Source organism: Moschus berezovskii, chromosome 1 (assembly GCF_049115385.1).
Source record: "Moschus berezovskii isolate FMDL1 chromosome 1, NW_MosBer_1.0, whole genome shotgun sequence".
NCBI lineage: Eukaryota > Metazoa > Chordata > Mammalia > Artiodactyla > Moschidae > Moschus > Moschus berezovskii.
The window spans coordinates 116137070-116163396 of record NC_142460.1 but is presented as its reverse complement, the minus strand read 5'-3'; the positions used below and the strand labels follow the sequence as shown (position 1 = coordinate 116163396).

At 36.1% G+C, this 26327-nt stretch overlaps 1 protein-coding gene and 1 pseudogene across 1 annotated transcript in view; one reads left to right on the top strand and one right to left on the bottom strand.

Annotated features, from left to right (window-relative positions):
* Window positions 1-26327, top strand: part of LOC148778830 (neuroligin-1-like) — a 268159-nt gene that overhangs the window by 219994 nt on the left and 21838 nt on the right. The gene's annotated exons all lie outside the window — the stretch shown is intronic.
* On the bottom strand, window positions 25587-26031 carry LOC129553551 (peptidyl-prolyl cis-trans isomerase A pseudogene; annotated as a pseudogene).

Here is a 26327-nt window from a genome sequence, read left to right as displayed (position 1 = left end):
TTTCCTCAACTGCGAAATATGAATGACATTGTTCCTCCCATATACGACATTTAATGTATTTAATAAGATACTGAATGGATGCAACAAACATGGTAAGCAATCCATAAAACTGGTGAAAAAGTTAGCTATTGTTGTTATTTTGCCACTTATATACTATCTTTATAGATGTCTTTATAGTTGAGTGAACTAGAAAACATGCTGCTAATCACATAACATTTTGGAACTGGAGTTCACTCAAGTTACAAAGTAAAAATCATTTCTTCACTCCTTTGCTCAAGCTGACGGCTCAGCTTGCAGTGGTCTTGCTCCTGTCTCTCGCTCCTCAAAAGCCCTCTGTTTCTTCAGTTTTCACCTCAAATGCACTTCCACGAAGAAGCCATCACTAAGACTGCACAGAAAAGTTGATTCTCCTTCCCCTTTTTCCCTACCCATAGTGGTTTGCTGTTATCACTCATTTAAAACATCCTGATTTTAAAATTGTCTACATGTCTATCTTCCCATAATATGATGAGATCTGTAAGAATATGGGTGATGTTTAGCACAATTTTGTGCATAGTAGGTTCTTCTAAACTGAATAGGAAATGAAGAACTTCATTATCCTTGTGACTCATCTTAATTTTGCAATCATATGCCATCATTTAAAAACAAATCTATAAGCGTAAATGCAGATGTGATGACTTGGTTATTTGAGCACATTGAGGAAATCATAATTCTAGAAATGTGTAGAGGAAATAATTTTCTGGACTGGAAAACAATGGTAAACTTACTCACTTTTTTATTTTATTTTTTATTGAGCTATCAGTTCAGTTCAGTTCGGTTCAGTCACTCAGTCTTGTGTCCGACTCTTTGCGACCCCATGAATCACAGCATGCCAGGCCTCCCTGTCCATCTCCCAGAGTTGGCCATCCAGCCATCTCATTCTCTGTCGTCCCTGTCTCCTCCCACCCCCAACCCTTCCTAGCATCAGACTCTTTTCCAGTGAGTCAACTCGTCGCATGAGGTGGCCAAAATATTGGAGTTTCAGCTATAATTGACATATAATATCATGTTAGTTCAGGTGTACCACATTTTGATTTGATACTTTTACACATTAAAAAATGATCACCATAAGGGTGGCTCAGATGGTAAAGAATCTGCCTGTAATGCAGGCGACCTGGGTTCGATCCCTGGGTCAGGAAGATCCCATGGAGGAGGAGATGACAACCCACTCCAGTATTCTTGTCTGGAGAATCCTATGGACAGAGAATCCTGGCGGGCTACAGTCCATGGGATTGCAAAAAATTGGACACGACTGAGCAACTTTCACTTCACTTCAAATATAGTTACCATCTGTCACATACAAAGTTGTTACAGTATTATTAACTGTATCTCTTATACTGTATATTATATTCTTGTGACTTGTTTGTCACAGGAATTTTATAACTCTTCAGTTCAGTTCAGTCGCTCAGTCGTGTCCAACTCTTTGCGACCCCATGAATCTCAGCACGCCAGGCCTCCCTGTCCATCTCCAGCTTCCGGAGTTCACTCAAACTCATGTCCATCGAGTTGGTGATGCCATCCATCTGTCTCATTCTCTGTCGTCCCTGTCTCCTCCCGCCCCCAATCCCTCCCAGCATCACAGTCTTTTCCAGTGAGTCAGCTCTTCGCATGAGGTGGCCAAAGTATTGGAGTTTCAGCTTTAGCATCAGTCCTTCCAATGAACACCCAGGATTGATCTCCTCTAGAATGGACTGGTTGGATCTCCTTGCAGTCCAAGGGACTCTCTTCATCTATTTAACTTATCTCCCAACTCCTCTCCCTTCTGGAAACCACCAGTTTATTCTCTGTCTCTGAATCTGTTGTGGTTTTATTTGTTCATTTTGTTTGTTTTTTAGATTCAACACATAAGTAAAACCCTATAGTATTTCTCTTTGTCTGACGTACTTCACTTAGTGTAGTACCCTCTAAGTCTTCTTTATCCATTCATCTATTGTTGGACACTTTCGCTGCATACCTATCCTGGCTATTGTAAATAATGCTACAATGAGAATAGGGGTGCATATATTGTTTGTTTGTTTGTTTGTTTTGATTTTTTGATTTAGTATTTTCATTTTCTTTAGATAAATACCCAGAAGTAGAATTGCTAGATCATTGGTGGTTCTATTTTTAGTTTTTGAGGCACCTCCACACTATTTTACACAGTGAATACACAAGTTACATTCCTTTCAATAGTATACCAGGGGTATCTTTTATCTACAACTCACCAATTCTTTTTATTTTTGTTATTAGCCATTCTAACAGGTATGACATGGTATCCAATTATGATTTTGATTAGCATTTTCCTTGATAATTTGTGATTTTGTTGTTCAGTCATTAAGTTGTGTCTGATTCTTTGGAACCCCACGGATTGCAGCACACCAGGCTTCCCTGTCCTTCACTGTCTCCTGGAGTTTGCTCAAATTCATGTCCATTGAGTAGGTGATGCTGATAATTAGGATACTGAGCACTTTTTTCATATTCCTGTTGGTCATCTGCATATTTTATTGGAAAAATGTCTGTTCAGGTCCTCTGGTCCATTTTTTTTCATAGAGTGCATGCTTTCTTATATTGAGTTGTATATGTTCTTTCTCTATTTTGGATATCAGTCTCCTATTAACATATGATTTGCAATATCTTTTTCCATTAATGCTTGCCTTTTCATTTTGTTGATGATTACCTTACCGTGGCTGATTGATGTTTCCTATTTATTTTTTCTGTGGTTGCATTTGCCTGAAAAGACATATACAAAAATTATTGCTAAGATTTATGTTAAAAAGCATACTGCCTATATTTACTTCTAGGAGTTTTATGGTTTCATGTCTCACATTTAAATACTTAATTCATTTTGAGCTTGTTTTTTATGGTGCAAGAAAGTGGTTCAGCTTAATTCTTTTGCATGTAGCTCTCCAGTTTTCCCAACACCATTTATTGAAGAAACTGTCTTTTCCCCACTGTATATTCTTGGCTTCCTTTGTTGTAGATTCAGTTCAGTTCAGTTCAGTCGCTCAGTCGTATCCGACTCTTTGAAACCCCATGAACTGCAGCACGCCAGGCCTCCCTGTCCATCACAAGCCCCCGGAGTCCACCCAAACCCATGTTCATTGAGTAGGTGATGCCATCCAACCATCTCATCCTCTGTTGTCCCTTCTCCTCGTGCTCTCAATCTTTCCCAGCATCAGGGTCTTTTCCAATGAGTCAGCTCTTCACATCAGGTGGCCAAAGTATTAGAGTTTCAGCCTTAGCATCAGTCCTTCCAATGAACACCCAGGGCTGATCTCCTTTAGGATGGACTGGTTGGATCTCCTTGCAGTCCAAGGGACTCTCAAGAGTCTTCTCCAATACCACAGTTCAAAAAATATGTTTAGATTAATTGACCATTAATGCCTGGATTTATTTTTGGTCTCTTTATTCCATTCCATTTATCAATGTGTCTGTTTTTCTGTGAGTACCATACTGTTTTGATTGTTATGACTTTGTAGTATAGTTTGAAACCAGGGAGCATGATACCTTTTGCTTTGTTCTTTCTCAAGATTGCTTTGACTATATAAGGTCTTTTGTGGTTCCATAAAAATTTTAGAATTTTTTGTTCTATTTCTTTGAGAAGTGCCATTGGAATTTTGATAGTGATATCTTTGAATCTGCAGGTTGTTTATATTTAAAAAATAAAATGGGTAATTTGTGTTTAATTCATGTATCCATTTATCTCTTTCAAATATTTATTGAACCTTTAATAAGACTCTAGAATTTGAAATAATCAGTTCTAGTTTATTCTCCAGAACTTAATATTGTTAACATATGGTAACATTAGACTTTATAGTTAGAATGTTTACACCTTAAATTAAAAAATAAATTTTGATATATATTAAACAAACTTATTTTATACATGCTGTATTGTAAGAATGGAAACCCTTTGAGGAAGAAGATGGGGAAACAAATTAAAATGCTATAATTCTAAATAAATATATACATTCAGGTATATTTATATACCCACTTGAGGTAGCTATGCATTCAAAATTTAACATGTTATAATTAACTTATAGTCATTTTAGTCCTGAATTTAACCAAAAAGTAGTAAAGTATAATTTTATTTTTAAAAATTAGATCAGATCATTACTATTGACCACATACGGAGCAAAATCCATGGCACATTTTTATTAGAAGCATAAATATATGGTTCAGTTATATAAAGGGAGAAGAGATTTAAAACATTATTGATACATTTGTTTTCCATTTTGTAGTTAAAGTTTTGACTCATTTATTCTCACCTTAAATAGTGTACAGTAGAAAGGTTTCTTTTATTTAACTTGAATAAATACTTTTTATTATAATGAAGGAAAACCCAAAATTTTTCTCAAGCTTGAGTAAGAAAGTTATAGAAGATATTCTTTTTAAAAAACATTATGAAAAAATGAATATAGCAAAATTATAATCATTGTGCTTCTCATATATACTTAAAATCAAGTTTTGTCATATGTTTAAATTAATTTCTTTCTTTACAAGTCAATACATTCAGAACTATATAATCTCTTTCCTTTATTTGATTTTAGCTTTTCAAAGTTATAATTAATAGAAAAAAATGTGATTATACTGTGGTTGTTGGTATTCAGTCTCTCAGTTGTGTCTGACTATTTGTGACCCCATGGACTGTAGCACACCAGGCTTCCCTGTCCTTCACCATCTCCTGGAGTTTGTTCAAATTCATGTCCATTGAGTCGGTGATGCCATCCAGCCATCTCATCCTCTGTGGTCCCCTTCTCCTCCCAGCATCAAGGTCTTTTCCAATAAGTTGGCTCTTCATATCAGGTGGCCAAGGTATTGGAGCTTCAGCATCAGCATTTCCAATGAATATTAAGGGTTGATTTCATTTAGAATTGACCGGTTTTATCTCCTTGGAGTCCAAGGGACTCTCAAGAGTCTTCTCCAACACCACAGTTCAAAAGCATCAATTCTAGCGCTTAGCCTTCTTTACAGTCTAACTCTCACATTCATACATGACTACTGGAAAAAACATAGCTTTAACTATAGAGACCTTTGTCAGCAAAGTAATGTCTCTGTTTTTTAACATGCTGTCTAGGTTTCTCATAGCTTTAAGGAGCAAGCATTTTTTAATTTCAAGACTACAGTCAGCATCCAAAGTGATTTCGGAACCCAAGAAAATAAAGTCTATCATTGTTTCCATTGTTCATTTGACATGAAGTGATGGAACCGAATGCCATGATCTTAGTTTTTTCAATGTTGCATTTTAAGCCAGTTTTTTCACTCTCTTTCAGCCTCATCAAGAGGTTCTCTAGTTTCTCTTTACTTTCTGCCATAAGTGTGATGTCACCTGCATATCTGAGGTTATTGATATTTCTCCTGGCAATCTTGATTCCAAGTTGTGCTTCATCCAGCCTGACTTTTTCCTTGATGTACTCTGTATATAAGTTAAATAAGTGGGGTGACAATATACAGCCTTGATGTATTCCTTTCCCAATTTGGAACCAGTCCATTGTTCCCTATCTGGTTCTAACTGTTGCTTCTTGACCTGCATACAGGTTTCTCAGGAGGTGGGTCTGGGGATCTGGTATTCCTAAGAATTTTTGTTTCTTGTGATCCACACAGTCTTATCCAGTCTCTTTTCCATTCTCAGAAACAACTGCTGTAATCAGTATATCTGCCATCATTTCCTATATATTTACATGCCTACTCAAAAATTTTGCAAGAATATTTTACATGTATTTAAACAGAATATACACATAATTCTACACCTTTTTTCTTTTCCTTTTTTTTTGTCTTTTGTACTCTTTAGTAAGTTAACAACTTAATCTATAATGCATTAAGTTTATTTTTAATTTAACATATTTTTGGTTACTATTATGAATGGACAGTTTTTTCTATCATATTTTCTGATTGTTCATTATTTTTATATTTGAAAGCTTTTGATTTTTGCGTGTCAGACCTAAGACCTATTGGACTTGTTATAGTTTGACATTGATTCTTAAACCATCTATGTAAATGTTAGCATTTCTTACAGATTTTGAAAATGTTTCTTCTCCTATATTTACATCTTTTTCCCCCTATTTTTGGCATAAAATTTTTCTGTGTTGAGTAGAATCAATGATGGAAATAGTGACTCATTACATGACAATCATAAGTAACTTCTTTTTTCCTATTGTGCCTTTTAATCCACTTGGTGGACCATATTCTTTTCCTCAGAGAAAATTTATGATAGGTCACACTTAGATTACCAAAAAAAAAAAAACCCAGACTGTTGTAATTGTGAAAATCCCACATTTTATTCAATGTTAATCTTCTCCCGCAGTTTGAAATTGCTTCATGTCAGAAGCCTGAAGCAGACGCTGGCATGTTTTGCTCTTAAGCTCTTCCCATTCCTGCTCCTCTGTGACTCTGATCCTCCTTCTCACTCACTAAGTGTTTTCTTTTGTTCTTTTGCAGGCTGCCTGACTCTTTCAGCCACTATTTCCTTCCTTCTGCCAGCAGGTTATAATTCCCCTTAATTTTGCACCCAAGGGCATCACTTTGACCTCCTTCTCCTGAAAAAGCTGTTTTCTCTGGCAAAACTCTGGTTGGTTAAACTTTCTTTTTAATGATCCCAGGTCAGCATTTATACCATAAATTTCATATTCACTTTCTCAGAAGTCTTCACCTTTGGTCTTCTATCAGTACAAGGGCAGTTACAGATCCAACACAGTGTGTTTGTGTTTCCAATCATTTTAGTTCCCATGTCAGGCCTGCATTGGCACATGCATGGATCCCTACATGTGGTTGTGATTTTGTGTGTTTTACTGTTTAGTGCTGCATAGAGTAGAGCAGTACAGTATCTTTATTTCAAGCCCAGGATGTCCAGAAGCAAGTAGAAAAGCAGCCGTGATGTAGCTGGTACTGCTAAGAAGTGCCAAGTGATAACGATGGAAACAAAAGTGAATATATTTGAGGGAGTGGAGTGACACAAGGAAGAAGAAATAAGTGAAGAACAGAAAAGATACACAAAACATGAAAAGGCCAGAAGATTGTCTTTATTTGAGGAGGTCCTGTTATTTTTTGAGTCACAAAACCCGAATGTAGACCAGTCCATGAAGGTTGCAGCAGCTGTTCAGAATGCAATACAGTGCTACCGTGTTGTCTATGATGAGAGATAAGATCTGCTACCCAGACATCACTGGATCTTTTCTTGAGGATAGATAGAATTGCATCCAGCAAGGAACCAGAACCTGTGCCATCAGTATCAGGCGTGAGTGAAATTGCAGCTTGCCGTCCATCTCCTACTATTGACAATCCTTCAACTCTGCCTTCTCCCATCTCTCCTCCCTCCTCCAGTCAGTAACTCTTCTTGCCTGTTCACTGGATGCCAGCCCTGTTGTATTATATACTACTGTACTTTTCAAGGTACTGTACTGTAAGATTAAAATGTTTTCTTTTTTTGTGCTTGTTTTTTATGTATTATTGTGTGAAAAATATTATAAGCCTATTACAATATTATCTTATATAGCCAATTTTTTAGCTGGATATCTAGGCTAACTTTGTTGGACTTGCAAAAAAAAAAATGGACTTATGAATACACTCTTGGAATGGAACTCACTCACATATAGGATACTTACTGTGTAACGTTCTGCTCCCCTGCCATAACTCATTTCAGCCAGGGTTTGCTTGTACCTTTTTTCCTACTCTGCAAGGTGAGCTCCAAGGCATGCCTGCCAAGGTCTTCAAGTCTACTCTTTGAAGCTACTCATACTGAATAGGAAGAGAGACAAAGCTTTCATCTTCCCTCCTCCATGGGGAGAGGAAGGAAATGTGTCTACATATAAATCATTTTTCCATATAATCAGTATTGTGTTAGGAATACAAGCCAGCTATTTTGTCATCTCCTTTGCAAGTTTTTTACTGATGCTCTAGAAGCTCACTTTGGAAATATTTTGTTCTTGATCTTGTCTAAGAAAGAAAACATTCGCATGAACATCTTGTTTTTTTGTTTTTTTTAAATCCTGGCCATTCTTGATTTTTCACCCAATCTGTTACCATGTTACCATTAAATGTGGTTTTTAGCACTTTGAATATATCATACCATTCCTTTTTGGCTTACAAAGTTTCTGGGAAAATTCAGCTGATAGCCTTATGGGAGTTCCCTTATATATTACTCTTTGTTTTTCTCTTGCTGACTTTAGAATTCTGTCTCCAACTGTAACTTTTGCCATCTTAATTATGATACGTCTCAATGTGGGTGTGTTTGAATTCATCTTATTTTGGACCCTCTGTGTTCCCTTTACCTGGATATTTGTTTTCTTCTTAGGATTTAGAGAATTATTAGCTGTAATTTCATCAAATTTATTTTTAACCCCCCCTTTCTCTTTCTATGATCCTATGATGCAAATGTTGGTACACTTGACATTATTCAGAGATCTCTTAAACTATTTTCATTTTAAAAATTTGCTTTTCTTTTTTTGCTGTTCTAATTGGGTGATTTCCTTTATTCTCTCTTCTGGACTGCCTGTGCATTCTTCTGTTTCATTTAGTCTACTGTTCATTCTTTCTAGTGTGTCTTTCATTTCATTTATTGTATTCTTCAGTCTGACAGGTTCTTTATATTTTCTAGTTCCATGTTAAAAATTCTCATTTTGTTTATCTATTCCTTTTTCTAATTCAGTTAGCATTTTTATCACTAATGCTTTATGTTCATTATATAGTAAAATATTTCTATAGTATTATATTTTTGAGGGATTTTTTTCTTTCAGTAGAGACCAGTTCCTTTGTCATTTCATTTTGCTTAACTTTCTCTTTCTCTATGAATTTAGATGAAACAGTTACCAATTGAGGTTTTTAAGGGGTGTCCTTATGTAGGAGTTTGTGCCCATGCCTATGGTGAGAGAGCTGGATTTGATGTGAAGAGGCGATGTTCCCCTCTGCTCAGTGGCCATCATCTCCATGTTGGGGATGGAGTCACATACCAAGCTGATGGAGCAGAAGTTGTGAGGATCAGATCTATGTTACCTCTCTTCCCTTTGCATCTGTGGTCTTCTCCTAGCACCACCATCATTGCCCTAAGGAAAAACAGTATTGGAGCAAAAGAAGTCTATGTAGGCTCTTACCTCATGACATGGGGTGGGCTGCAGTGGGCCAGCCACAGACAGAGGCAGTGCCTCCAGTGCACTGCCTATGCAGGTGCTGGCAATGACAATGGCTTTCATTGGATGAGTCTCCATTATTCTTTACAGCTGATCACTCCCTCTGGCCCCTGCTGCCCTCACTCTTTTGTGGAGCAGGCAGGGCCCTCACTGGCTCTTAGTATGTATCAGGGTGCAGACTGTCACAGTACAGCCACTCCAAACGATTAGGACCACCCATTATGCTACCTGTGTAAGTGCCAACAGTGGCTATTCCTACTATGATCAGACACTTCCCAGGGTCCCAAATTGCCTCTACATCCCATGGCCAAGGGCTGACTTCTCTTCCCATTTGTGGTAATTCTCACTCCAACGTGGAATTGTGAGGTGAAGTATACAGAGCTGGAACACTTACTTGTATGTGTTGAACACTTACTTGGTTCAGGCTGGAGTCTGTGCTGTGCTTATTGTGGGAAATTGGTCAGCCACTGGAGCAGTCCTCACCCTCTCTACCCTACCTTGGGAGCATACAAGCATTTACACACTTCTCACAAGTTGAGTACAGGCTTCCCTTTTGTTCTGGTGGCCCTCAGAACAGCCAAGGGGGCTTATCTTCCATGTTACATCCCAGGACTGGGCTGCCCAATTTATAGCTTGAACTGCTAACTCCCCAGGCTAGATCTTTGCCCATGTAATCTTCCTTTTCCTCTGAGCCTCCTCATGGGGCACAGGTTCCACCTGATCATTTATTTGTTTTTCACTTGCTACCCTCTTCCATGGGGATCTTTCTTATTGCCTTGGTTGTCCAGGAATCTTTCAGCTAGTTTTCAATAAGGTTTTTTCCACATGTTGATGTATTTTTGATGTGTTCATGGATGGAGGTGAATACCATATCCTCCTAATTCACCATCTTGATCAAACTTCAGCACTTTAAATATAAGAAAAGAAAACTAATTAAATGATTAAAAGAAACTTCCTCATACTTGATCACACTCTGATGATAAATCAAATTCCTGTGGAAGCCATATGAATGAATGACTTGTTATATGCTTATTTTGTTCTATACACAAAAATAATATGTACGACCCTAAAGTGATTCTCCAGCAAGAGTAACTGGTTTTGTCAAGCTAAATGCTAACCTCTACAACCTTTTCTTACGGTTCATAGAAAAAGAACTCATGTAGGGAGGCTTGATACATGGATTTTGGTAGAAATGTGTTTCATAACACAACCAGCTGAACACAAATCAGACCTGTGATCCTGACTTTATTTTTGCCATTATCTTTATATTCAAGCCAACAACATAGACCGTACAACGAGTGTTGATGAATTCAAAATCTTAAAAATAAAACTCAGTCAAAATAGAGCATCTATGTAATTAGTAAGCAGTGTTTTTTGTTGTTCAGGCACTCAGTCATGTTCAACTCTTTGTGATCCCATGGACTGCAGCACGCCAGGCTTCCCAGTCCTTCACTGTCTCTGGGAGTTTACTCAAACTCATGTCTGTTAAGTTGATGAGGCCATCCAACCATCTCATCCTCTGTTGCTCCCTTCTCCTCTTGCCCTCAGTCTTTCCCAGAATCAGGATCTTTTCCAATGAGTTGGCTCTTCACATCAGGTAGCCAAAGTTTTTGTGCTTCAGCTTCAACAAAAGTCTTTCCAATGAGTATTCAGGGTTGATTTCTGTTATGATTGACTGATGTGATCTCCTTGGGAGTCCAAGGGACTCCCAAGAGTCTTCTCTAGCATCACAGTTCAGAAGCATCAGTTCTTTGGCACTCAGTCTTCTTTAAAGATGGTCCCACTCTCACATCTGTACTTGACTACTGGAAAAATTATAGCTTTGACTATATGGACCTTTGTCAGCAAAGTGATGTCTCTGTTTTTTAATACACTGTCTAGTTTTGTCATACCTTCTCTTCCAGGGAGCAAGTGTCTTAATTTCATGGCTGCAGTCACATCTGCAGTGATTTTGGAGCCCAAGTGATTGAAACTGCAGGCTCTGTCACACAACTTAAATTCAGGTTCTCCACTCATTGTTTTGGACAAGTTACATAATATTTCTAGAAATATCAGTTTATTCATTCATGAAATGGGGATAATAACAGTATCTGCCTCATGGAGTTATTGAGTAGAACTAAGGTCATTCATGAAAGGGTGTTTTGCCAGTGCCCATAATATAATGAATAACAAGGGGTAATTTTATTAGATTTGTATTACAATCGTAAAAAGTACTTTAAGTATCCAAAGTAGTGTGTTATGTATTCTGTGAGTTAATCTTCATAAATAGGTGGTAGAATCTACCCTTGAACATTCAAATGACTTGTTTTGAAGAGGATTTACTACTCTTTTCCAAATTTCATGCTGGTCTGAAAGAGTTCATGAAACTTTCCTAAGTGTTTATTTCATGAATGAAAAATCAAGCATGTGTTTGTGACTAATAATGAGAATGATAATTTTATTAAACAATCAATGCTCTAATGGTTATAGTACATTCCTAAGGGGTATAATCCTATGAACATTAATCAAATTTATTTTTCAATTAAAGTTTTAAAGTTGATCCTTGTTCCCTGAAAGTCCATTCCTGATTATAGAAGCTGGGATTGTAAAAGTGTATTTCAAAATAGCATACAGTATCTTTAGTGCCTACTTTTTAGTCACCTTTCTTCATGGCCTGTGATCACACATTTATATTTATAATTATGAGTATTATTCATTTGGGTCCACTCTTTTTTTCTAGTTTTATGAATCTTTTATTTATTTTGAAATTAGACTTTAAGTTATTCAAAAGAAGTACCTCAGTATCCCTCTGATTGTTGAAAAATAAGAAAAATGGAAAAGACTAGAGCCTTGGAAAATATGCCCCAGACTTTATTAGGCAATGATTTGAGGAAACAGAAGTGAATTTTTTTGTGTGCCAATGTTTCCATCTTTTTACAGATGGCTCTTACTGGCAGAGATAAGGGCAGAGGGGAGCCAATAAACTTGCCATCTTTTCCCTAAAAAGATATGAATATTATAACGTATTGCTCCTAAAAATAATTTTTCCTATCATTCTCTACTAATATATGTTTCCTCTTGTTTATCTGCCTTAAGGTTGTCATCAGAAGGTTGTCATACAAAGACAATATTTAACCTCCATATTTCTTGTCAAAAATATTCTATCACTACTGAGTGTATTTTGTCTCTCAGTCTTCTCTTTCTTTACAATGAAGTCAGTGCTCTAAAAATGGATGGCAATAATAAATTTTAAGTGGCAGATGATGTTTGTTCAGTAAGCAACTTCAATTACTTCATTTTCTTTAAGTAGAGGAACAAAGGTAGAATTTAAGATTATACATTATAAGATAAGAATTTAGGATAATACAGACAAAAAGTAATAATCATTGTGCTTGAAGATTTTGCTATATTACAGTTTAACCAATAATATTTATAATAATAAAATTATTCTTATATAGTAAAACTAATCATAAAATTATCCTGTTTAATTTGTATAACTAATCTGTCCCTGGTATAACAAATAGCTAAAATAAATAGGCTAGCATCACATTTAATGTTTTATTTATAAAATATAAAATATTTTAAATAATAATATTCATAAGAGAGAGTTTCTTGGTGAATTTTACATCAATGATCTGTAGCAATAAATAGGATTGTTGAAACAGTAAAATTTAGATAAGTTAGAAAATTTTGATATTCTCATTAATTAGTTCAAAATTTCATTTTAACACTTTAATTGTTTCTAGAAAATATTATTTGATTGTTCTTAGTTGAGTACATTGTATTGAACACAGACTGAATTTTTAAAAAATTTTTCTTCTTGTATAAAGTGTCTGATAAGCCTCAGAATAAACATTGTGAATGCTGTAACTTAACTAATAGCATGTGGTACCTGTAACTATTTAGGTAGAAGAGATTAGTTTGATTCTTTATTTAGAAGGCATCCAGTTTAGGTGAAATGCTATTTTGATTCAAGTAATTTACCTTAATATTTGTTATTCTCCTTTACTTAACAAACCTTTACTGAGTTCTAAAATGTGTTAAGATTTAGACAGTGACTTAAGGTATAAAGATGAATTTGACATGACCCCCTTCCTTCAGATGCTCAAAATATATTGCAGAAACCAGAGAAGCATCAAGCCAACTGACAGCAGTATGGCAGGAATTGTTAATGTGGTTTGAACTAATTATTGTAGTACCTAAGATGAATCTTCATATTACAGAAATGATAAAATTAAACTGATTGCATTTTAGTTAAATAGATTTTGAGAAGAGCTGTCAGCTACAAATCTAACTGTGTGGGTCCCAGGCAATGGGTAACAGACTTTAAGGAAAAGTAGCCAAATATGTAGTCAAACAGCGAAAAAATATTTTACTAGCTTTCTCTCATCAAACATTATCTTTACAAGATTATGTGAAAGGTTCACAAACTGATGCTTCTGTTTACAAATTCTTTTAACATTCTTAAAAATCTTCTGTCAGTTATTTTTATTTATTTGTTTGTTTGTTTGCCAAAAAGTGCTATCCATTAACCTGGATGATCTGCTAGTCAGGGAATTAAAATACATGGGCAGACTTTAAAAATTGCATGCATAAAAACCTACACATTTCCTAGACAGCTGTCCATGGAATATATCATTTGTTCTTTGAAAAGTCCTTATTTAAACTTAAGGTTGACACTTTGTCCTTAATTCACGCTGCAATGCTTCTAACTTCCCTACATAATAATGTGAGTTAAGGAATGTATTAGTTGCTAGTGCTGTCACTTGGTTTAAATATTTAACAGTGTAAAAACGACTCTTAGATGTTTCTCTCTGTATGATATAGAAATGCATACATATGTGTGTGTGTGCTTATAGTGATCATAAATGGGTTCAAACGTTATATTTATGTCTTAAATGTGAGTCTCAAATCAGACTCAATATTTTATCAGCTAAAATAATTGCTCTGGTGAGTTCAATAACTGGAAGACTTTAAAGGTTGAGAGAATGTTTCTTGAACATACTTTTAAGTTGCCCATCTGTACCTTCAATGCCATGTGCACTGGTAATCAAGAAAATAGTGCGTGTCTTGTTCATCTAACCAGAATGTCATTCTGAGTGGCCATTTTATTGATGACGTAAAAATTCAACACATTTATCCCTGTGTAGTTTAAACTCCTCACAAGCATTATAATTAATTGGAGAAATCAAACATTTATTCAAAGAGTCAATATAGATTTTGGCACAAATAAAGTCAAAGCATCATAGAGCAAGAAGTAATCTAAGAAAAGCAAACATTTCAGGGTATGCCTAGAGTATTTATTTGATTTGTCTCAACTGTAACAGCAGTTGAAAATTAAGACTATATGATATTTTGAATGATAAAAAAATATATATTTATGATTAAAATGGAATACTGAGATAAGTGAAAAAGTAAACATTTAACCTATTTCCCCATATCACATAGCGTATTTACTCCTTGTTCTGTTCTTAGTTGCTCAGTAATGTCCGATTCTTTGAGACCCCGTGGACTGTAGCACACCAGGCTCTTTTCTCCATGGGGATTCTCCAGGCAAGAATACTGAATTGGGTTGCCATCCCCTCCTCCAGGGTATTTTCCCAACCCAGGGATTGAACCTAGGTCTCCCACATTGTAGGCAGATTTTTTTACCCACTGAGCCCCTAGGGAAGCCCAAGAATACTGGAGTGGGTAGCCTATCTCTTCTCCAGGGGAACTTCCAGACCCAGGAATCAAACCAGGGTCTCCTGCAGGCAGATTCTTTACCAGCTGAGCTACCAGGGAAGCCCAGTTTCTCTGTAGTGAAAACAATGTAAAACAGTTTCTAGTTATCCTTTGGGGGAATCTCTGTACATATGAACATGTGTAAGTTTAATTCCTTTTCTGTACAAATGAGGTGATGCTTTTCATATTGTTCTGAAATGTACCTTTTCTTCTTAATCATGTGTGTTATATAATTTTAATATCAGAACATATGGATCTATCTAATTCATTTTAACGAATGCCTAAGACTGAATTGGTTCACTGCTAATGGATGGATGGATTTGATGGATGTTTTAGTTGCCTTTTTTTTTTTTTATCATTTCATTTTTGGAATGACTTAATGATTATGTTGTTATCATGGGCAGTTGGTCATTTCTGAATCTGAAGATGGTTTAGATTGATCTCCATGAAAGGTATTGGATCAAACATGGGTAATATAGTTGCTATCACTCCTTAGTGATGGGATTTTGGACAGGTGGAGTTAACTTACAATGTTTCTGTGATTATATTTATAAGATGGATGTATTTTAAAACAAGAACATCAGCCCTTGATTTACAAGGTGATTAGGAGAACACAGTGAAGCAATGTATGTTTCAAAAAAGATGAAGTCCCTTTTAAATGTAAGAGTAGATTTAGCATCCCATGCTCTTAATAGAGTTATATAGCTCAAACATGGACTGTGTTATGTGCCTCAGTCATGGAAAAATAACTTCTGGCAATTTTACTTGATTATGCTTCACTTGATCTGAGATTCAAGGGAAGTCTGAGATCTCACTGGGCAACACTCAGGACAGTGGATGAATCTGCTTCTACTTGCTCCTTTAGTTACTGTTATTACAACTGGTCCTGTGAGCCCCACAAAAGCAATCCTACTGTTGGAGAATTTTCTGAAGCTTTTAGTCATATTTGTCTACTGTAAATTGTGGATGGATAGAGAAGAGTAAGTCAAATCAGACATGCATCTAGTTGTGTAACTTTGTGACAATTAGGGAAGATAGGTCTTTGAAAGTGCTAAGTTAAAAAACACAGAAGACCATTATAAAAGGGACCTTGTCAAAGAAATAGTATGACAACTTTTTGATGGAAAATATATTAGAAAAAAAATTTCCATACTTTCAGTGACCGATGGGATTAATCAAGTAGCTCTAGATTATGCACATTCTTAGCTCAATTAACATTTGAAATGTTAAATAAAATCATTAAAAATTTATTGAACAAAACTGGAAAAACTTTGTATATATTTTGGTAAACTGATAGCTTACTATTGTAGTTCTGAGCACTGCATATTTTCAAAAATTTCAGTTCCTTCTAACAGCTCCTATTTTATCAAAGTTCATATTTTATGGACTTTTGCTTTGGGGAATAAATAGTAAAATAACTGTAAGTATTTCTGCATGCCTCGGAGAACAGGGAAGGGAACAGGTGTGGCTTGGCAACTTTTATCATGTGCTCCAAGCTCAGCTCATTCCTTTTATTTGTATTGTTCCTTACCACCCATGAATGAAAATCATTACAGGAATTTCTCAAACTATAGCCTTATATCTAGTTAACACACTTCAGTTTCCCCCTTTAAGTATTCACAATTAATTAGATTTCTTTTTTAAAAAATCTGAAATCACTATCCAGTATTAATAAAAAAAAAAAGATGAGGAAGTTTTATATTTACAGATACAGAAAAATCTCCCAGATATATCATTCAGTAAAAAAAGCAAGGAGCAAAACAGTTAATTTAGAATATTATCCTTTATGTAAAAAAGAGTAAAAATACATATAGTTTATAATTGCTCATGGCTGTAGAAATAATTTTCTTGAATTTGCATGGAAAATATAGAAACGACACACACAAAACTGAAAAGTAGTTATCTACAGGATTGGACATAAAAGGAAGGAACAGGATAGTTAGGGGTAGATGAGATGGGACCATGACTTTTCAATGTACTTTGATATTTATTGATTGAGTTTTAAACTTTGTGAATGAATATCTATTTACAGGATACACTAAATGAAAAAAAAATTGAAATTCATAGTAGATATAGAAAAATGTATTATAAATGGAATGGAGTATAAATCTGAAGGAAATGGGTCTTGGTAGCACATTTTTTTTACTGTGGCCTGTAACTTAGGACAAGTTCCTGAGTCAGTCTCCCTGGTTTGCAATGTCCTCACCTGCTCCACATGAACAGGACGCAGTAGATTATCTCATGCCGTAGATGTCATTTGGGTTGTATTTTAATTGCGATAAGAATATGCATAATCTAGAGCTACTGGATTAATCCCATGGGTCACTGATCGTATGGACGTTTTTTTTCTAATATATTTTCCATCCAAAAAGTTGTCATAATATTTCTTTGACAAGGTCCCTTTTATAATGTTCTTCTGTGTGTTTTAAAAAGTAGAGACATTGTGTGACATAATTTCTCTTTAAAGTATTTGATTACAGAGCAGTTTTCCTTAGAGGAATTTAACTTTTCAACAAAAATTTATGCCCTGAAAGTAGTGATAGAATTTATGGAACACCAACTATGTGGCAGGTAGTGTGCTAAGAAGTTTACATCTGTAATTTTCACACCAATCCTACAAAAAGTTGCTTTTATGCATGTATTTCTTCTTGAGGAAATAGGGCTTAAAGATATTTAGATCACAGAATAGATATTCTAAGTATAAAACTTCAGTGTCAACAGATGTATTAGAAAAGGTAAGGAAGATGAATATTAACATTTCTCTATGGAATATGTGAGCTGTAGCTCTGTCTAGAGGCAGTTAAAGGCTAGATAATTTCCTTAAGTCTTCTCACTGACAGACCGGGTCTGAGAGAGGGTGTGTATCATGGGAGCTTTTCTTGTCTGCCTACTCTCCTACAGGCATGCTGAACAGAGAGACAGACAGAGAAAAGTGGACACAATGAGATAACCACTCAGTGATGCACACATAAATGGGAGCAAAAGAAAGACACACACACTCACAAACAAACCATACCCACAGGCCCAAAAAGAGAGAGAAAGGGAGACACATAAGGGGAAAATGCAGAACGAGGTATGCATGCCATCTAAAACAAACTCAGAGAGAGCCACTGTAGAGATACGGTGAGATGCAGTGGGGAGGCTCACAGAGGAAAATACACAAAAAATACAAACAAAATGGGACACAGAGTGTCAAAGACATTCAGAAGCAGCAAGACTCATAAATGGAGACACAGAAATATATATGACAGATAGAAAGAAAGCAGGTGCCTGGTCAGAGAGATACATAAGGCAGAGTGAAGCAAGCAGATAAGCAGCAAGACATAACTGGCCAGAATCTCATATATTCAGAGCCATTTAGACACAAAGCAAAGTGAGTGACATGTAACTCCACAAGAACGAAACACATGTTTAACTAGACAGAAAAACTCACAGATGCTCGTACACAAAGAAATAACACAGACAGAAGCAGATGTAAATTCCATGCACACAAAGATAGACACACACATAAACAGGGAGAGAGATATAGATATCCACAGTCTGTAGACAAAGAGAATAAGACTTTAGTTCTTAATATAATAATAGTCCCTTGCTTCCCTAGCTCCTGAACTAGACAGAAGGCCAAGAATTCCTCATTTCCCAGGCCACAGATGGTGCCACCACCCTTGGATCACTGTACTCTGTTCCTATTGCATTTTTATACTTCTCTTTATTTCATTATGTTCTAGGGAGTAAATTTCTCTCACTTTTTGATGTTTATCCCCCTTGGATATTTCTTGACAATTTTCAGATCTTCCTTATGTTACACTCCTTAATTATTCTAAAAAAGAATGTTCTGAACTGCTTCACACTGGGTTCATTGTCTAAAAATGACCTTTCCCAATTTTGGATTTCCTGCATGGTCTTTTTTCTTCCATTATGTGCCATAGTAAAGTAGATATCCCTGCTGATAGCTGAACCCCAAAGAATCAAGAATTTTGTCAGAATCAAATACATTTTATTTCTTCACACCAGTATGGTATGGAGTACTTTGAGATAAGGATTATTTCTTCAGTAGATTTATAAATATGAAAGCAAAGAAATAGAGCTACTTAGTATGTTTAATGGCACATGTATGTTTGCATTGATTTTATCTACATATATGATAGTTTTACCTTCTGTTTACATATTCCCACAAAATACAACTTTATTTGGAGTGGGCGACTTTGTTTCTTCTGCACATTGTCTTCTCAAAGAGAAGGCATCATTAGCCTTGAGCTTGCAGTCACACAGACATTTACAGCTGATATGTGTCATAGCCAAGCACATACGCAATGTGGTCAATTTTAATATATTTATGGACAACTTTTCATTTACTCCAGTTGAGAGTCAAAACAGGAAAAAAGAGTCAAGATTCCCGATATAGGAAAAGAATCTAGAACACAAGTTTTCCTCAAATTTTAGCCCATGGACCTCAGTCATCATTAATTTTTTGGATTCTTAGCTGAACCATGACCAGTCTCAGGAGAAAGGGGAGGTAAGAATTGTCATTTTAAATAAGCTCCTTAGGTGTTTTTATGCACACATGTTGGAGAAGCTCTGTCTGGAGAACTAAACTGTATTGATTTTTTATAGGCATTAATTCTGAAAGATAAGTTCAAATGCAGAAAAAGAGCAGTGTGTGAAAACTTCCCAAGTGTGAATTTTGTACATTGAAATTGTCCTGAATCTATCTATTCAGTTTCCTTTCTTCCTTTTTTAAGAAGATGAACCATTTTAGTCTTTTTATGTTCTTGTTCTCTTGTGAGGTTTTTCATTGTCCATCTGCTTAATCAGAAATGTCCGGAACAATTTAGTTGCCTCAGATTTCTACTCCATTTCAACAAAATCATGTTGAAATTCATTTGCTCTCAATGAAAAGTAATCTTCAGGTGAATCACAAAGGATAAATGAACTCTAATTCTATGCAATTTAAAATTAGATAGTGTTTCTTAACATGACCAAAAAAGCTGGGTTTTAATACTAAATAAATACAGGTGTGTGTGCTCAGTCACTTCAGTCATGTCTGACTCTGAAACCCCATGGACTGTAGCCCTCCAGGCTCCTCTGTCCATGGGATTCGCCATGCAAGAATACTGAAGCGGGTAGCTATGGCCTCCTCCATGTGATCTTCCTGACTGAGGGATCAAACCTGGGTCTCCTGTGTCTCCTACATTGCAGGAGGATTCTTTACCCACTAAGCCACCTGGGGAGCCCAAATACAGATGTAATCCTATTCAGAGGGGAAATACATAGGGATGGTAACTTAGAAAACACACATTGGAGTGATTATTCTCTTGTAAATGGGATTTATTTATCCAAATAATTCACCACAGAGTTTCAACACTGCAACCTCTCTTAGTGTATCTAAAACTTACAAACATTGATTCATGTGCAAATTTTTGAAACACATCTCTTGCCTGAAGTCAAGTGCATATTTTTTATTGCTTTAAATTTTAATGCAATTGTATCCAGTTTTCTATATTAAAATAAAAATTCTGTGGTATTCATGACATGGCTGTTTATCTAAATATGAAATATTTCACAAAATCAAATGTGATTTCCATATTTGAAAAAATGTGCTTTCTGTTTTCATTGTAAAAATACTGGAGATTAAATATAAAAGCATTTAATGGGTACACTTTTTTTTCTTCAAAGGCATTCTTGATTGCCAATAGCAAAATATAAGTATTAAATATGTCATCTTTGATAAGTATTATTATTTTGGACCATATTGCAAAAAGTAGCTTGATTTGTGGCATTTTAATGGCTTAAAGGGTAGAATGAAAATATGTGGAAGGAGAAATCAATAAAGCTTGGGGCCTCTTATCCCGCATTGATTCTTGTAATCCAGTAACTATTAAATACTTGAGAGATAAGCCTGTTTTAAGATGGCATGTTTGTATTTTGAAGATAAAATGCCTTAATTTTGCTCATGGGTTTCCCCAAAACACAGTTCATGCACAAAATAGAATGCAAGCTTTCAGTGGTCATGCTTCCTATTATAGATATTCTTAAACTGAGCGTCTTAAAGGCTCACTGTGAGTGGGGTTACCCTCAAGCAACTGCTTATTATAGTGTGATTTCACCTTTTAAAAAATGTTACACATTATAAAATAAAGCTAGAATGTCTGAGATGATAATAGAATGAACAAGAATATTTTAATGTTCAAATCATTTAAAAGCATAATCTCATCCTGAATATCATTCTTAACCTTTCTGCAAAAATTTTTTTGGTATCTTAACTGGGTAAAGTATGAGAAATGCTAGCTTGTCTCAAACCTGTCAACTCTCTTCTTGATGATTATTGTTACAATGGAAGTAAAGAATTGTTATGACGTTTTGCTTTTAAATTTTCTGTATTTTTTTATAATGCTAAAAATTCAGACCTGACATTTTGCCAAAAATGATAAAAAAAGTTGTTTTTTTTTTTCAGTTTTCATTTGCTGGTAATCATTTTCAAATCTATAATGGCTAGATATCAAAAGGGTAATGGTTTTATTAAACACATTTGGAATGTTTACTTCTATAAAGACACCATAAAATACCTATTTTATTTTATTGTGCAGTTGCCCTAGTATCAATTAATCTTGTTTTTTAATGTTTCACTTACTCTTTCAGTAATAATTCCTAATATTTCATGTGTTCTTAAAAATGTACCAGAGACTGGCTTAAAAGTACCAGATATATTACCACTTTTTAAAAAATTAATCTATTTATTTTTGGCTGAGCTGGGTCTTTGCTGCTGTACACAGACTTTCTCTAGTTGCAGTGAGTGGGGGCCATTCTCCAGCTGTGCACAGACTTCTCACTGTGGCGGCTTCTCTTATTGCAGAACATGGGCTGTAGGGCACATTGCACAGCCTTCAGTAGTTGTGGCCTGTTGGGCTCAGTAGTTGCAGCCTGCTGTCTCTAGAGTGCAGGCTCATTATTTGTGGTACATGGGCTCAGTTGCCCTGCAGCATGTGGGATCTTCCTGAATCAGGGATTGAACTGATGTCCCTTGCATTGCAAGGCAGATTTTGACCAGTGGACCACCAGAGAAGCCCTATTACCACGTTTAATATATGAGCTTCATAATATTTCTATTCCCAATTAACAGATGGATAAATCAAGGGCCAGGGCTTTCAAGTAACTTGCTTAAAGTCTGACAATAGGTAGGACAGTGGAGCCAGAATGCAGCGACAGGAAATCTGATTCCAAAACTTGTTCTTTATAGACATGTAAGGATGCAAGTGGATTTTAATTTTAATAATTGTCTTAAGTATATATGGATTTTTTCTTTAAGATAATACTGATGCTTTTCTTTTGAATATGTGATTCAGCCAGTTCTTTGTGTCATAACTGTGACCTTTGTAATTGGTAGTCCCCACGATTTATGCTTCACTTACTAATAATTACGTAATACAAGGTTCCTGTGTTACATGAGAAAAGCCTTTTGCAATATGTTCATAAACATCATCTTATTTGAGTCTACAATAATCTACTGAGATGGATAGAAGGCATTGTCTTTTCCTTTCTACAACTAAACCAAGGGAGATTTAGAGATGTGAAGTAACTTGAACAACGTCACACAGATTAAATGGTGAAATGGTGGAGTTCAACCTAGAACCTAGTTCTTTTGTTACTAATTTGGGCTCTTTCACTACAGATCCTGGCAGGTGTCATTTTGCAGTGAACCATCTCATGCCTGTAAGGCTTTTGGGTACTGTGAGAGCAATTGCTCATAGCTTCATCTAGGCTCTGATGTGCCTGTGGGGTCCATAGCCCTGGGACACAGTAACAGATTTGGTTCAAATGTGATGTTCTCCATCTAAATAGATCATGCTTCCTGACTTCTACCAGGCTGCCTTGCTTGTATAAAGCTTGTTTCCTGCAAACTCAATGTCTCTGTTAGGGACAGGACATCTATGAGACTCCTTCCTTCTGCAGAGCAAAGTACTCACACATGTCTTTATTTTTTTAATCCTGTGTATACAGTCTTGTTTCTCTTTCCTCCTACCATAGAAGAGTTACTTAGCACATCTTATGCTCTACTGTACCGCGTTTGTAATTGTTTCATTTACTGTTTTCTTCATCATTTCAATGCATCAATGCCGTGTAATAGATTAGAAGCAGAGTAAGGAGTCTCAGATTTCAGATATATATATCCATCTCATTGAGATTCTCTTGGATTTTAACAGCTATTCTATTGATCTCCCTGAATGCAATTTTTAAAACATTTTTGTGATATTCTGTGAGGGCACAGAATAGTCCTGATGGTATGAATTTCAGAATAATACAGATCTGGGTCCACATCCTGGCTCCCTGTTTACAGAAAAAGATACTGGGCTAATTTGTTATTTTTCTATTCCCTAGACTCCTTATCCACCTCACCTGTTAACAGAATAATAATAATCCTGGGATTTGAAATAGTTCTGAGGAGTCAGTGTGATAAACCATGTGGAGTAGTTAATATAGTATCAGTTTTCTTGAACAAGTTCATTAATTTCTATTTCCTAAACTCATAACTAAAGATAACACCACCTACTTCACTACAATAGCTAGTATTTTGGTTGCCAATTTACATTGCATCAAGTAAGCAATTTGATATTTTTGACTAGTTCTTATAACAACTTCACAGGTAGCTGTCATTATTAATGTCCTTATTTTACAAACCAAGAAATGAAGAAATAGAGAAATTAAGATCACAGAACTTGTAATTAGCCAAGGCAGGATTTGAACTAGGTAGCAGAGTTCTAGAACCTCTACTTTAATCAGTATGCAGAACTGCTTGGCTTAGCCTAACTGTTAAAAATATATGAAAATCCATTATTTGTTAGACACAAGATCATCCAGAAAGCTATTTATGGCATATTGTTATTGTCAAAATATGGAGCTATATGTAGATAATAGGGAAATTGTTCTTGGGTGAAGAAGTACCATAGTCTTACTGGATTCTATTCTGTTCTGTTGGCATTTTCCAACTTTATATTTAAAGATGCTTGAGTAATACAGAGCATAAGAACATTGCAAAAGTCATATAGCTGGTAGATGACTGAGTGGGAATGACCTAATTCTAAGTCCTTTTTCTTTAGAACATGTTATGAAAGGAAGTATATGTGTGAGTGTGTGTGTATGTGTGTGCATATTAAGAATTTGTTTTGAGTCAGTGGATAAAAGAGAGGTGAAAGATGAGCAAAAATTTAACCAAACTTCTCTAAATTAAGCCCTTTCCTAGGTAGAGTCAGACACGACTGAAGTGACTTAGCAGCAGCAGCAGGAGGTACCTTAATTATTACAATAATATTTAAGGGGATTGGCATTGGGCTGCTAAGAATCTATGAAGTTAAAAACTGTCCAAAGTTACACAATTGGCACATGAAAGAGTCAGTATTTGAACCTATATATATATATATGTATGTATGTATGCATGTATGTATGTATCTGTCTCTACACCTATATATATAGGCTTCTTGGTGGCTTATGGTAAAGAATCCGCTTGCCAATGTAGGAGATGCTAGTTCGATCTCTGGTCCTAGAAGACCCCCTGGTGAAGGAAATGTCAACCCACTACACTATTCTTGTCTGGAGAACCCCCTGGACAGAGGAGCCTGGTAGGCTACAGGCCATGGGACTGCAGAGTTGGACACAACTTAGCAACTGAACAACAGCAAACAATGAAACACACACACACACACACACACACACACACACACATATCTGTCTCTAAACACATTCACAATACCAAAAAGTATTACTATATATTTTGGGAAATGCATTTTAGAGTCATAGGCTTCTGGGTTTAGAAATATCTTTCAGATTAGTCCAGAGGTAATATTTAAAATACAAATTGTCTAATCAGAAAGACTATCAGCCTATATAGTGATGTTTTTGGTGCTGGGAGCCTCCTGCTGTGCCAGGCATCAATCCTTTAGTTTCTTAAATCTGCTACACTGAGGACATCTGGGGAAGAGGCTAGAGCTAAAGCATCTGAGGTGCTAGAGTAGAGGTTTCTAGACAACTAGTAATTTGCTGACCTGTACCGAGCATTTTCTGGACTGCAAAAAAGGAAGAATGCCCAAGAATTGATGTCTTCCAACTGTGGTGCTGGAGAACACTCCTGAAAATTCCTTGGACAGCAAGGAGATCAAACCAGTCTATCTTAATGGAGATCAACCCTGAATATTCACTGGAAGGACTGATGCTAAAAGTGAAGCACCAGTATTTTGGTCATCTAATCTGCACGACAACTCATTGGAAAAGTCCCTGAAAGTCCCTGATCCTGGGAAAGATCAATGGCAGAAGGAGAAGAGGGCTTCAGAAGATGAGATGGCTGGATGGCATCACCTATGCAATGAACATGAACTTGGGTAAACTCTGGGAGATGGTGAGGGACAGGGAGGCCTGGCGTGCTGCTGTCCACAAGGTCACAAAGAGTCAGACATGACTGGGTGACTGAACAACAGAACATTTCACTATTTCATTGACCTATATGGCTGTGCATTAGCCCTAGCTGCTCTTGCTCTTCTTTTTTTTTTTTAATTGTTTAGTTTTTATTTCATAATCATAAATTTAACTTTGTAATCCTTCTAAACTTGGAGGGGGATAAGGAAAATATGGAACCCAAAGAACTGTAGTGAGAGCAGAAAGATTATAGGATATTTCAAGCAGATGGGGGTGAAGGGATGCTCTCCTGGGCTACAGAAGGAATGGTCTGGTGGTTGAGTAAAACACAAGTAAAATTTATTAGATTTGTCCACAGTCCGCAATGGTGATCTTCTTGCTGGTCTTACCATTCTTGGACCCAAAGCGTTCCTTGGCTTCTACAATATTCATGCCCTCTTTCACCTTGCCAAAGACCACATGCTTGCCATGCAACCACTCAGTCTTGGCAGTGCAGATGAAAAACTGGGAACCGTTTGTGTTGGGGCCAGCATTTGCCATGGACAAGATTCCAGGACCTATATGCTTCAGGATGAAATTCTCATCGTCAAATTTCTCGCCATAGATGGACTTGTCACCAGTACCATTATGGTGTGTGAAGTCACCACTGTGCTGTCTTTGGAACTTTGTCTGCAAACAGCTTGAAAGAGACGTGGCCCAAGGGCTCGCTGTTGACAGCGATGTCGAAGAACACGGTGGGGTTGACCATGGCTAGACAGCTCAGGAGGCTCTGGGGTGGCAGCGTCTGCAAGGCCTCTTGCTCTTGTTTTAATCAGGTTGACTACTTCATTTGTCTGCACTTAAATTATTCCATAACAATTTAGTTTACTAATAATATTCACTGTGAGAAAGTTGTTCCTCTTAACTTACATTACTTATTTTGTTTAAATTCTATGATCTTCGTCCTTCCTAGTCTATTGGTTTGTTTTTAATATTTTTTCTGGCTTTTCCATTTAAAGGTGTTTCTGTAAATACTTATCTTTATTTAAAGTTTAATTTCAATGACTTCTAAATAAAATACTGGTTCAGTTCAGTTCAGTTCAG